Source organism: Telopea speciosissima, chromosome 4 (genome assembly GCF_018873765.1).
Source record: "Telopea speciosissima isolate NSW1024214 ecotype Mountain lineage chromosome 4, Tspe_v1, whole genome shotgun sequence".
NCBI lineage: Eukaryota > Viridiplantae > Streptophyta > Magnoliopsida > Proteales > Proteaceae > Telopea > Telopea speciosissima.
Window position 1 is genome coordinate 16589021 of NC_057919.1, and position 10914 is coordinate 16599934.

Consider the following 10914-nt stretch of genomic DNA (forward strand, 5'->3'; position numbering starts at 1 on the left):
TTCTCACAACAGATTTCTGGGCCAGGAAATTTGCGCTCGTTCGCATATACATCTTGTACTCTTCTCTTGTTTATGATCTTTTCCTTTGTATGCGTTCCTCGAGGCGGGGGGGAAAGACAGAAAGGTAGGGGGCTAAAATGCTGTTGAATTAAGATCCGTTGGTGCTATGTTGGCTTTGGATTAAGATAATGTCTGCATATTGGATCTGCAACTGAGTCACAGGAAATTATCATGCATACATGCAGAAAGCCAGAAACACAAGTTTATGTAGATTAATGGTCATAGATATGTGTTCTACAATGATGAATCATAGAAAATGTGAGATAATTTGTTCTAGGATAAAATGATGAAAAATTAGTAACACAAGGATTATGGGATTTTGATGATTTTTAGCAATAGTATGATATGGAGCAAAATTGTTATTATACTAAAAATGTAGATTAAGAAGTTCTAGGCAAATTTTAAAAAAAACAACATTTATCTAAACAAACTTGGTTGTGGGTTGATAAAGTTCAAGCAAACATTGAGGTTACAAACATTAGTTTTAAAACTTGTTAAAGGTCTAAGGACGGGAAAGATTTAACTAAGGTATAAAAATTTGTTAGAAATGAAGCTACACCATATTAGGGAAAGCAAAGATTAAGAAATATTAGGATATTTATAACAAATTAAGCATAAAATAAGGGTGAAAAGGAAAAACATAATAAGACAAAAAATATGATGATACAATCATTGATGTATCTATCTCTCTCTCTCTCTCTCTCTCTCAAATTCAATTTTTTTTGAATTTTTTTTTTCTTGGCTTCCAGACATAGCTTAGACACAGAGGAGAGCAAAATGACCGTCTCACCCCCCATGAATGGTAGTAAGAGTAAAATGACCGCCTCACCCCCCATGAATGGTAGTAAGAGCAAAATGACCACCTCAACCCCCATGAATAGTAGAAATGATTGTTTTGTTAATGCCATTGCACGTGCTACCATTGGCTCTTGTGCATGTGTAGGGACCGCGCTCCCCCAAAGAGATCCCCCACATGAAAAAGAAAGATTAGAGATTTCAACCAGAATAAATTAAAATTATGTTTTAAAAGAGTGATAAGGATATTAAAGAGAGGTGGAAAATCTATTTATAACACTTTAATAAATGAAAATTTGAGAAAAGTTTTTTATGGGGGGAGTGTACTGCCCACCCACGCCCAGACCCAGAGGGGTGAAATGATTGTCCTGCTTCCCATCAAAAGCAGAAATCCCATCCCCCACGATGCCAACACATGCGTTCTCATTAGTCATCATGTGCGCACAGGGACCATGCTTCTCCACAGAGAACACCGAATGGATAAAATTACCTACAACTTACTTAAGAATATCTCATAACGGATCTAAGGGTGTGGAATAAATATTGTCTCCACCCTAGTCTATCAAAGCAGCTTATTTAGGGAATCCAGATCCTTGATTGGACAAGAAAACTTTTTAAAAACTCTTTTAAAACATAATTTTTTATAAAAAAATTAATATTTTAAAACCTTCATAAATTATTTACAAAACTGCCACTAGACCCATACTTTTGTCCAATCACAATCATCTCTAAAGATATTTATAATATTTAGGAAATGGATTCCATATTGAGCGTCTTATTCATTAATAGACAAACATTGTGAATCCAGTGTATTGATATATAGCAAGTGGTGGCATCAAAACACAATATCTGTTTGCAATGGTAAGGAACTCTCAAGTCAGGGACCAAACAACTATCACAGAACTCCTTGCTTCATAAATAACTGACAATAATCCATACAATGTTTTGAAACGATCTTTTTTGTTTTTTTGGATAAATTGAAACGATCTTGTTCGATACACACAGATATGAGTACCTACATTTGTAACTAGAATTACCATTTGTAAGAACATACAATGAAACACCATGTCAACTGAAAATCCTACTTGTCTCTAGGACACACCATCATCCAAAATTTATATCTGCAAATTAATGTTTATTAAACCATTTAATTGGATACAATGGACACACTCACACACATGTCCAACAATGAAGTGCAATTATTTTCTTTCATGAAGAATCTTAAATGAAATTTTGGATTTCTTCTGGTTTAGATAGGGAAGATAGAGGAAGGATTTTCGTTTTGGAATTTAGATCCAATTTCAATGGATTTTTTTCCTCAAGATTCTTTCTTCTTTTTTTTGGGGGAGGGGGGGGTGTAAAACTTCGATTATAAATTATGGACAAATAAGGAGAGGAACAACTATCATATATTTCTATTAGAAGATGGGGAAACTGAAAGCAAATAAAAGGTCAATCAGTAATTATTATTATGGAAAAAGTGGTGGTTGCCGACTATCTATCTTCTATCTAGAGGGTTTCTGTGTTTGTTTTTTTTTTGGTTTTTTGGTTTTTTGGTTTTTTGGTTATGGCTTTGGTACATCTAATTTGATTTGGTCACAAATTACTAAAAATGAACCCTATGCTCTGCAGTATGATTCCAGCTGGCTTAAGTTGCTGAGTCCACCTGATCTATAAAGAAAGTATGAACATGGATTAGTCCTTTATTTTTTTTTTTTCAGCTTTATTCTCATTATTTTTAAAATTGGGTACTTGGAAATTCGATCCTTTGAAAATTATATAAGCGTGGAAGTAGTCTTGGAGGTATGTGAGATATGAGAATTTTCCGGAAGGGAGAATACACTGATCGATACAGAGATGAATGCATCTTATGTGTTTGTAATTGGGTTGTTTGTGTGATTGTGATTGTGATTGTGATTGTGATTTGTTGAATGAGGGTGATGGCCCCAAGGCCCTTGGCTTGTGGGTTGTAGAAATGGAAACTGGGACAGAATTTTGGCTGGAGGTCAATTTCAAACTTGTCAGATGTTGAAGGAGCCCAGTTTTCAAACTTGTCAGATGTGGAAAGAGAAAGAAGAGGAGGTGAGAATTTTCAAAGTTTGAACCAGGAGCAACCAAGGAAGAAGAGAACAGAACCAGAAGGAAGACCTCACAATGCTGGTACGTGGTAGCATGGTAGTTGGGTCAGTCTCACCTAACCTAAGGATCAGAATTATGGTGTGTATGGAAGGTCGGTTGTTTCTTTGTAGGGTCTATAGCTAATTAAGGAATGAAAATGACATAACTAGTAATAAGCCTAAGGAGAAGGAATTTGGAAGAGAGAGAGAGAGAGAGGTTTTGCCTCATGAGGCATAAAACACCCCACCTATCAGAGGCTACCACGTGGCCGACCCGACCTCAGTCCGAGAATCGAGTTGGGTCGAGCACTAAAGTCGAGGCCGAGCACTGAAGTCGAGGCCGAGCACAAAAGCCAAGGCCGAGGCCGAGCTCGCACAAGTCAGCTGGGGCTAAGGCCGAGCTCACACAAGTCAGTCATAAACTCCTGACCGAGCATACACAGGACATCCTAGGCTGAACTGACTGTCGAGATCAACCTAACAGGCCGACCTCCCGGGCCGACCTCTCAAACCGACCTCCCAGGCCGAGGTGACTGTCAAGACCGACCTACCAGGCCGACCTCCTAGGCCGAGCCCTCCTCCACAGAGGCTACCATAGCGCCCCACCGGGGATCGCGGGGCCACGTCAGCACATCCCGAGAATCACGGGATAAGGATCGAGCCACGATCCCAGCGCAATACGAAATCACAATTTACATGGACTCTTACCTTAATAAGAGTCCGACCCCGAAAATAGCTCTCCACTCCGCTCTACGCGAGAGAGCCTTCCAAAAGAAGGACTCCTACCATACTAGGACTCTCCCAACCGCCTCATCTCATCCTCACTCTATAAATACCCAGGTATGGAGCACCATTCATCATCTTGCTTTCTACTACACAGTTACGCTGTCGCGTTGGAGACCTGACTTGAGCATCGGAGAGTCCTAGGCCGGACCCACACCGGCCCTCTTGCGCTCATTGCTTGGTTTTTGCAGGTTCATCCACGGGCGAACCAAGCACTGGAGGTTTTCACACGCAATGATTTGGCGCCGTCGTGGGAACGACATCAGCAAGCCTCGTCGTTTACGCCAATTCCCGAGCAATAATAATGGTGCACACGAGGTCGGACAGCATGGCTCTACTTCCCGCACGGAGGAGCCGCAACCCGTTGTGCGGGCGAGGCGATCACCGCCCCCCGAAGCCTCTCGGCATGGGATAAATAGAAGACCCCCTAGGGCAGGTGGTGCGCAGCCCATCACGGGCACCATTCCCCCTCCAGAGAGCGGGAATAGGGGAGGTGCGCTAACCACGGCCACGGCTAACCGGGTACAGGCCGAGCCAAGTTTGGACGGGAATGGCCTACCAGCACCGCCACCCTTGCCAGAGAGTTTGGACCCAGAAGCCCCGGAAAATAATCGACAGGTTATGGATTTGCAGCTGCAGATGCTCCACACCAACGAGATGTCTGCGCGCTTCATGAACTGGGATGGCCCGAGGCGGGCCGATGGGCCACCGCACGGCCGCACTCCTCCGGCTCCGGTCCGGCCGAAAGAAACTTGCAAGCAAAATGGTGGCCGGCGTAGGGCGAGCCGAGTCGGGCTGCGTCCTCGCACCCGTCTCGTCAGAAGACTCCACCTCCGCGCCCCAGTAGAGGCGCTCGGCGGGGTGAACAAGAACATCGCCAAAGCCCGCGAACAGGGCAGGAAATTGAACCGGCCGGCTCTGTAGCAAGGAGGTCGGTATTTTCTGGACGGATCGGAGAGGACGAACCGCCGAGGAGATTTTGAGAACAAAGGAAAGACCCGGTTGAAAGGCGCGCGCCGAGACACGGAGAAGGATCGCGTCATACTCCCCGGCGTCAGAGCTCACCTCCCCGAGAAGAACAACAGGGGAGCCCCCGAGGGTCCAACTTCCAAGAAGAAAAAAGAACAAGGAAGGATGGTGAGGACCGAGCTGACCAGAATGGCCGACTACAGCGGGACGACCGACCCTATCGACCCCGGGCCGAGGAGCCGGTTGGCCGAGCACCTGAAACCGAGCTGGAGAAGCGGCTACGAGATTTGGCCGAGCAAGTGGAGGGGTTGAAGAAACAAGCGACCCCGGATGCCTACTCTTTGGTCGGGCGTCACCCGTATCCTCCCGAGATCATGAGCGCGCTACCCAATGGTTTCAAACCTCCCCGTTCGATCGACACGACGGGACGATCGACCCGACAGATCACATCAACTACTTTAATGCGATGATGACCATGTACGGGGAACCGAGATCGTCTCTTGCCGAGCCTTCCCGCATCCCTCAAGGGCGCGGCGACCTCATGGTTCTCCTGGTTGCCGTCGATTCCATAAAAGCTTCGCTCAACTCTGCCGAGCCTTTGTCACGCGCTTCCGAGTAGTATGAAACATAAGAAGACCACGGTCAACCTCCTCGGCGTGAAGCAAAGGCCCGACGAGTCGATCCGAGCATTCGTCTCCGCTTCAACAAGGAATCCTTGGACATCAAGGATTTGGATGAGGCCACGGCCCATACGACTATGAGCAACGGATTGGCCGACATGGACCTTATCAAGGACTTGGCCCGGAAGCCGACAAAAACCTGGCCGAGCTCTTGGAGAGGTGCAACGAGTTCGTAAATATGGCCGAGGTCCTCCAAGCCCGGAAGGGCAACGAAGGTCGATCGACAAGAAAAGGCCGACAAAGACGATAGAAGGGAAGACAAAAGGCCAAGGATGGATCACCGAGCCGCAGGTTGGATCGAGCACGGAGCCCCGACTACACGCCATCGAATGCGTCTCGCAAGGAGATCCTGATGCAAATACAAGATGGGGGTACATCCGCCGACCCCGACCGATGCAATCGGGGTCATCTCGAAATCCCAACAAATATTGCCAATTCCACAAGGACACCGGTCATGACACCGAAGATTGTTATCAGCTGAAAAGAGAAATCGAAGAGCTGATAAAAGCGGGCCACTTGAAGCGATATGTCAAAGGAGGCCGAGAAGATCGTGGAGGTCGGCGGCCTGATGACCGAGATCAAAGAAGAGCCGAGCCTAAGGCCGAAAACAGGCGAGTTGAAAGAGACGATGACAAGGTCCGAGCCGAGAAGAAGGAGGACGGATCCGGGCCGAGCAATGACAAGGGAGCCCCCATATATACTATCCTCGGAGGGCCCGGGCAAGAGAGTACTCGAAAGGCTAAGGCAAACGCTCGCTTCATCGGAGTAGCCGAGATGCCCGCCAAGAAACTCAAGCCGGCGGTGACGATCTCCTTCACCGAAGCCGACCTCGAAGGTATAAGTTTACCTCATGACGATGCTTTAGTGGTGCCCGTCCACCGTGTATTGGTCGATACCGGCGCATCCGTGGACCTTATGTCACTAGAAGCGTACCGGCAATTTGGCTTCGGCGACGATGCGCTCAAGCCCGAAGGCACCTCGCTTCACGGGTTCTCGGGAGCGGCCGCGACCATCAAGGGCTCGATCGATCTACTAGTCACAATTGGGCAAGCTCCATGCCAGGCAACGATCCAAGTCAAATTTATGGTGGTACGGTCGGTAGTGGCTTTCAATGCCATACTCGGCCATCCTTCATTGACCGCCCTCCAAGCCATCATCTCCCCGACTCACTTGAAAATGAAGTTCCCCACCGAGAACGGTGTCGGCGAGGTCCGAGGCGATCAGAAGAAGGCACGAGAGTGCTACGCTACTTTCGTCAAGCAAAACAAGGGTAATGTTCGAGGAATGGCCATGTGCGTCGAGCATCTCCCAGAAGATCAGCGGGATGAGCTTATCGAGAGAAGAGGACGACCCGTGGAAGACCTGACCCCACTTCATCTCAGCGAAGATGACCCAGCAAAGGTGGTCCAGCTCGGATTACTACTAAATGAAGATCAAAGGAGGCGGGTCGGAGTTTTCTTAAAAGCGAACGCCGATGTCTTCGCCTGGTCAGCCGCTGACATGTCAGGCATACCCAGACATATAGCCGAGCACCGACTCCATGTGGATCCGGGTCGAAAACCAATCCAACAGAAGAGAAGGAACTACGCACTTGATCGACAAACTGCAATCAAAGAAGAGGTGGAGAAGCTTCGCCGATCAGGATTCATCCGAGAGGAGAAATTCCCGACCTGGTTGGCTAACGTCGTCATGGTCCCTAAACCGAACGGGAAGTGGAGAATGTGTGTTGACTACACCGACCTCAACAAGGCTTGCCCAAAAGACGAATACCCATTACCTCGGATCGACCTCTTGATCGACGCCACGGCAGGTCATGAGATGCTGAGCTTCATGGACGCGTACTCCGGCTACAACCAAATCATGATGCATGAGGAGGACAAGTCGTACACGGCCTTCCGAACTGACCAAGAGAATTTGTCACGCCCCCATCCCAACAAGGGATAAAATACATTATAAGGGGTGACTAGGACGACGCTTGTCATCCTACTAAGCTGCCAGGATCACTGACACAGTGTCCCAACGCACAGTCATAACTAATATTAAAATAATATAATATCAGAGTGCGGAAAGGGAAATATTACATTCCAAATGATCAGTAGTTTTATGAAGCGTATAAAATCAATAATTACAAGATGATCAAAGCCTAGATGATAAATCGTAGTTAATCCATTTTTCATTACCATCTAATAATGATCAACAAGGGTATAACAAAGAAATGTTTATACATGGGCCTACGCCCTAAAATAAACAAAAGGGGAACAAGTCCCTAGAATTCTCACGCCCGTAGGCACAATTGTCACAAGGACACCCGTGCCATGTTCCTCTAACACGCCTTCGGCTCCTCCGCACCGCATCATAATCTAAAAATTGTGTACACGAGGGGTTAGCTCTCCACCGAGCCGTGAGGGGATGGGGATGCACAAACACACAATTCACATAGTCCAATGATGCATGCATATGTTAAGTAAATTTTCCACCTAACATCACAACTAAGTCAATGGCATATGCTCTGTGACAACTCGGAGACACTGTGGGTCACTTAACTTATCGCCACAATGAAACCTCAATTGTCACCGGGACCTACGCCGATCGAAGCCTCCAAGACCACTCAGTGGCAGACCCCGATAACCAATACTACCATGATGGCCTCTCCCACCTCCACGTAATCCGGTGTACCGATTACCCAACACCTAAACCCCTGTTGGTAAGGGTCGTAGCATAAGGGTGTAAAATCCTAGCCACACGCTACATGCAAGTCCTATCGTCCCGAGAGGTAATCCGGCGCATCAACTTTTCATCTCGGTTTAGTGCCCGGTTACCAAGACGGCACGCACGCATACATTCAACATGACATTCAGCATAATTTCTTCATAATTATATATATTATCGGTTCCAAAGACCGCACCCACCGCATCGAGACCCATCAAAGTAAAGCATCTCCAATTTACATCATAACATTCATATATAAAAGATGCAATATGCACAAGCATGCTTAATAATTTATAATGATGACATAATATACAATGCAATAATAATATCAAGCCCAAACAACCAAACCCACTCACAATATGTGTTATGCCCCGATGTTATGAGTTGTCGCCGAAATCAAGTAACACGTCACAAGATGAAAACTTTAAACCTAAATAAAGAGTGAAAATATGGTTAATTAAGTAAAGGGACGGATCCCCAAAAGGTCTCCCATAAATCATTTAAGTATAAGGTTTTAAGTAGAGTGGTTGCAGGAGTGGTTTCATGCCCAAATTCTCGCAACCACATGTAAATCCTAGGAAACCCGGGCCCAGGACGGTTTTAGTCAAGGTCGGATGCGATGTGGTTTCGTAAAATCGAATCCGAGTGTAAATCCTAGGAAACCAGGGGCCTGCGACGTTTAGTCAAGGTCGGATGCGGATGTGGTTTTAAAATCAATCCGAGTGTAAACCGAGCTTCACGGGCTCGGGGACAATTTTGGTCAAGGTCGGATGCGATGTGGTTTCGTAAAATCGAAACCGAGTGTAAATCCGACCTTCACGTAATCCTTCTGGAAGGTAATTTCGTGGTGGTTTCTTGCAGTCTAAACCACATGTAAATCCTAGCTAACCAGGGGCTTAGGATAGTTTTAGTCAAGGTCGGATGCAGATGTGGTTTGAAATCGAATCCGAGTGTAAAACCACATACCGCAGAACCGAAAATTGAAGGGTTTCTCACTAGGGATTCATTTTCCAAGGGGTTTAAAGGTAGGGAGGCTTCAAAAAAACTTCCTCCTAGGTCCATTAGGGTTCTAAGACCTCATTAGGTCCATGAAATCCCATGGATTTAAGAGAAAACAAAGAGAACCTAAATAGGACATAATATGGTAGAAACCTTAAATTTCTTAAATGGAAAGAGATTGCGTAGGCTTAGGGCTTGTAATGGAGTGAAATAACTCCACCATAGTCTAGGTTTAGAGGTTCCATCGATTCCTTGGGTTCCAAGAGAACCCTAGGTTGAATTTCTCCCATTTCCCAAACCTCAAAAATCAAAATAGATGAAGAGATGTGGGTTTGAATGACTTACCTACCCCCAATATAGAAGGCTCCATGTTGAGGCTCCAAGAAGTGCTCTTCCAACCTCCAACCAAGTTTCTCCACCCTTCTTCCTCCTTCTCTCCTTCCTTCTTCCTTCTTTCTTCTTTCTTCTTTCTCCTTTCTCTCCTCTTTCTCTCCTCCACGATTTAGGTTAGATGGGAGAAGAAATGAAATGAATGCTTCTCCCCCCCCTTTGTCTTATTTAAAGAAAATGGACCTTGGATCCTCTAAGTTAAATGGGTCAAATAGCTAAATGGATAGTTTAAGTTAAATGGGTCAAGAGTTAAATGGGTGGATCCAAGATAAATGGGTCATTAGGCTAAATGGGTAGTTTAAGTTAAATGGGTACTCTAAGTTAGATGGGTCAAATAGAGTCAAATGGGCCTCTTAACTAAATGGGCCTGCCCACAGGTTTCAAATAGAAAAGAACCCACTTGGGGATGGGTCCATCCACCATGGGATTATAAGCCCATCACACGCTCCCTTAAATAAGGGGGACCCACAAATAGAATATTCCCAACTCAACTAAAATAGCCCGGGCGGTCTAAATCTTGACCCGCACTTCGAGGGCATCGAGGAAAAAGATAAATAAATAAGCCAAGGGCTAAAACTTACTTCTCCATTGCCATGGTGTGTCAATGGTAAGCCCGTATCATGGTCAATAATGTGTAACGGGTTTGACCATCGGTGAGAACAGCTCACCAAAGACGCGGGCGATGATAACCACACGTCACGGGAAGAAATAATAATTAATTGTGATCCGGGTACGGGTATAACATCCTCCCCACCTTACAAGAAATTTCATCCCCGAAATTTGAGGCAGCTAGGGTCTCAAGTGAGAAGGGTTGTTGGATAACAACATCCCAACTCACCCACATCTTGAACTAAGTCAAAGGTCGGGTCAAGATGAGGCGGTGCCTACATGGCACAACAAGTCAGTTCCACAATTCTCTTTTCCTTACAGGTCACATTACCACAGGGGTGTGGTTCACAATAACCCTAGAAAAACAGGGTTCCAACTACTAAGTTAAGTCTCAAGGAACAGAGTTCCCTAAATCTTCCAGATCAGGTGATACCATTCTAGCCTTCACTACTCTGGTCATTCTTGGGTTACAGGACTTAACCTTTCCATGCCCCAACATAGGGTTCACATTCTGAAGGCTTTCACATCTGGTTGTCTCATTACCTAACCCAACTTTAGAATGATTTGGAATATTGATGGAATCTCCTATTGTTCACTCCCAGTACGGAGGGAATGCATTTGGTGATCCATTACCCCATTCATATCTGTCGTTGGAGAAGGTCTTGTTACATCCTTCAGTTTTAGCTTTCACAACCTTTAAACCTACTACACAGTTATCCCACAGGGAAGAATCCACATCAGTCCTCTTTCGAGAACCAACAACCTTTACTAGCTTTTGTCCAAGTCAACTCTTCAACGGTCTC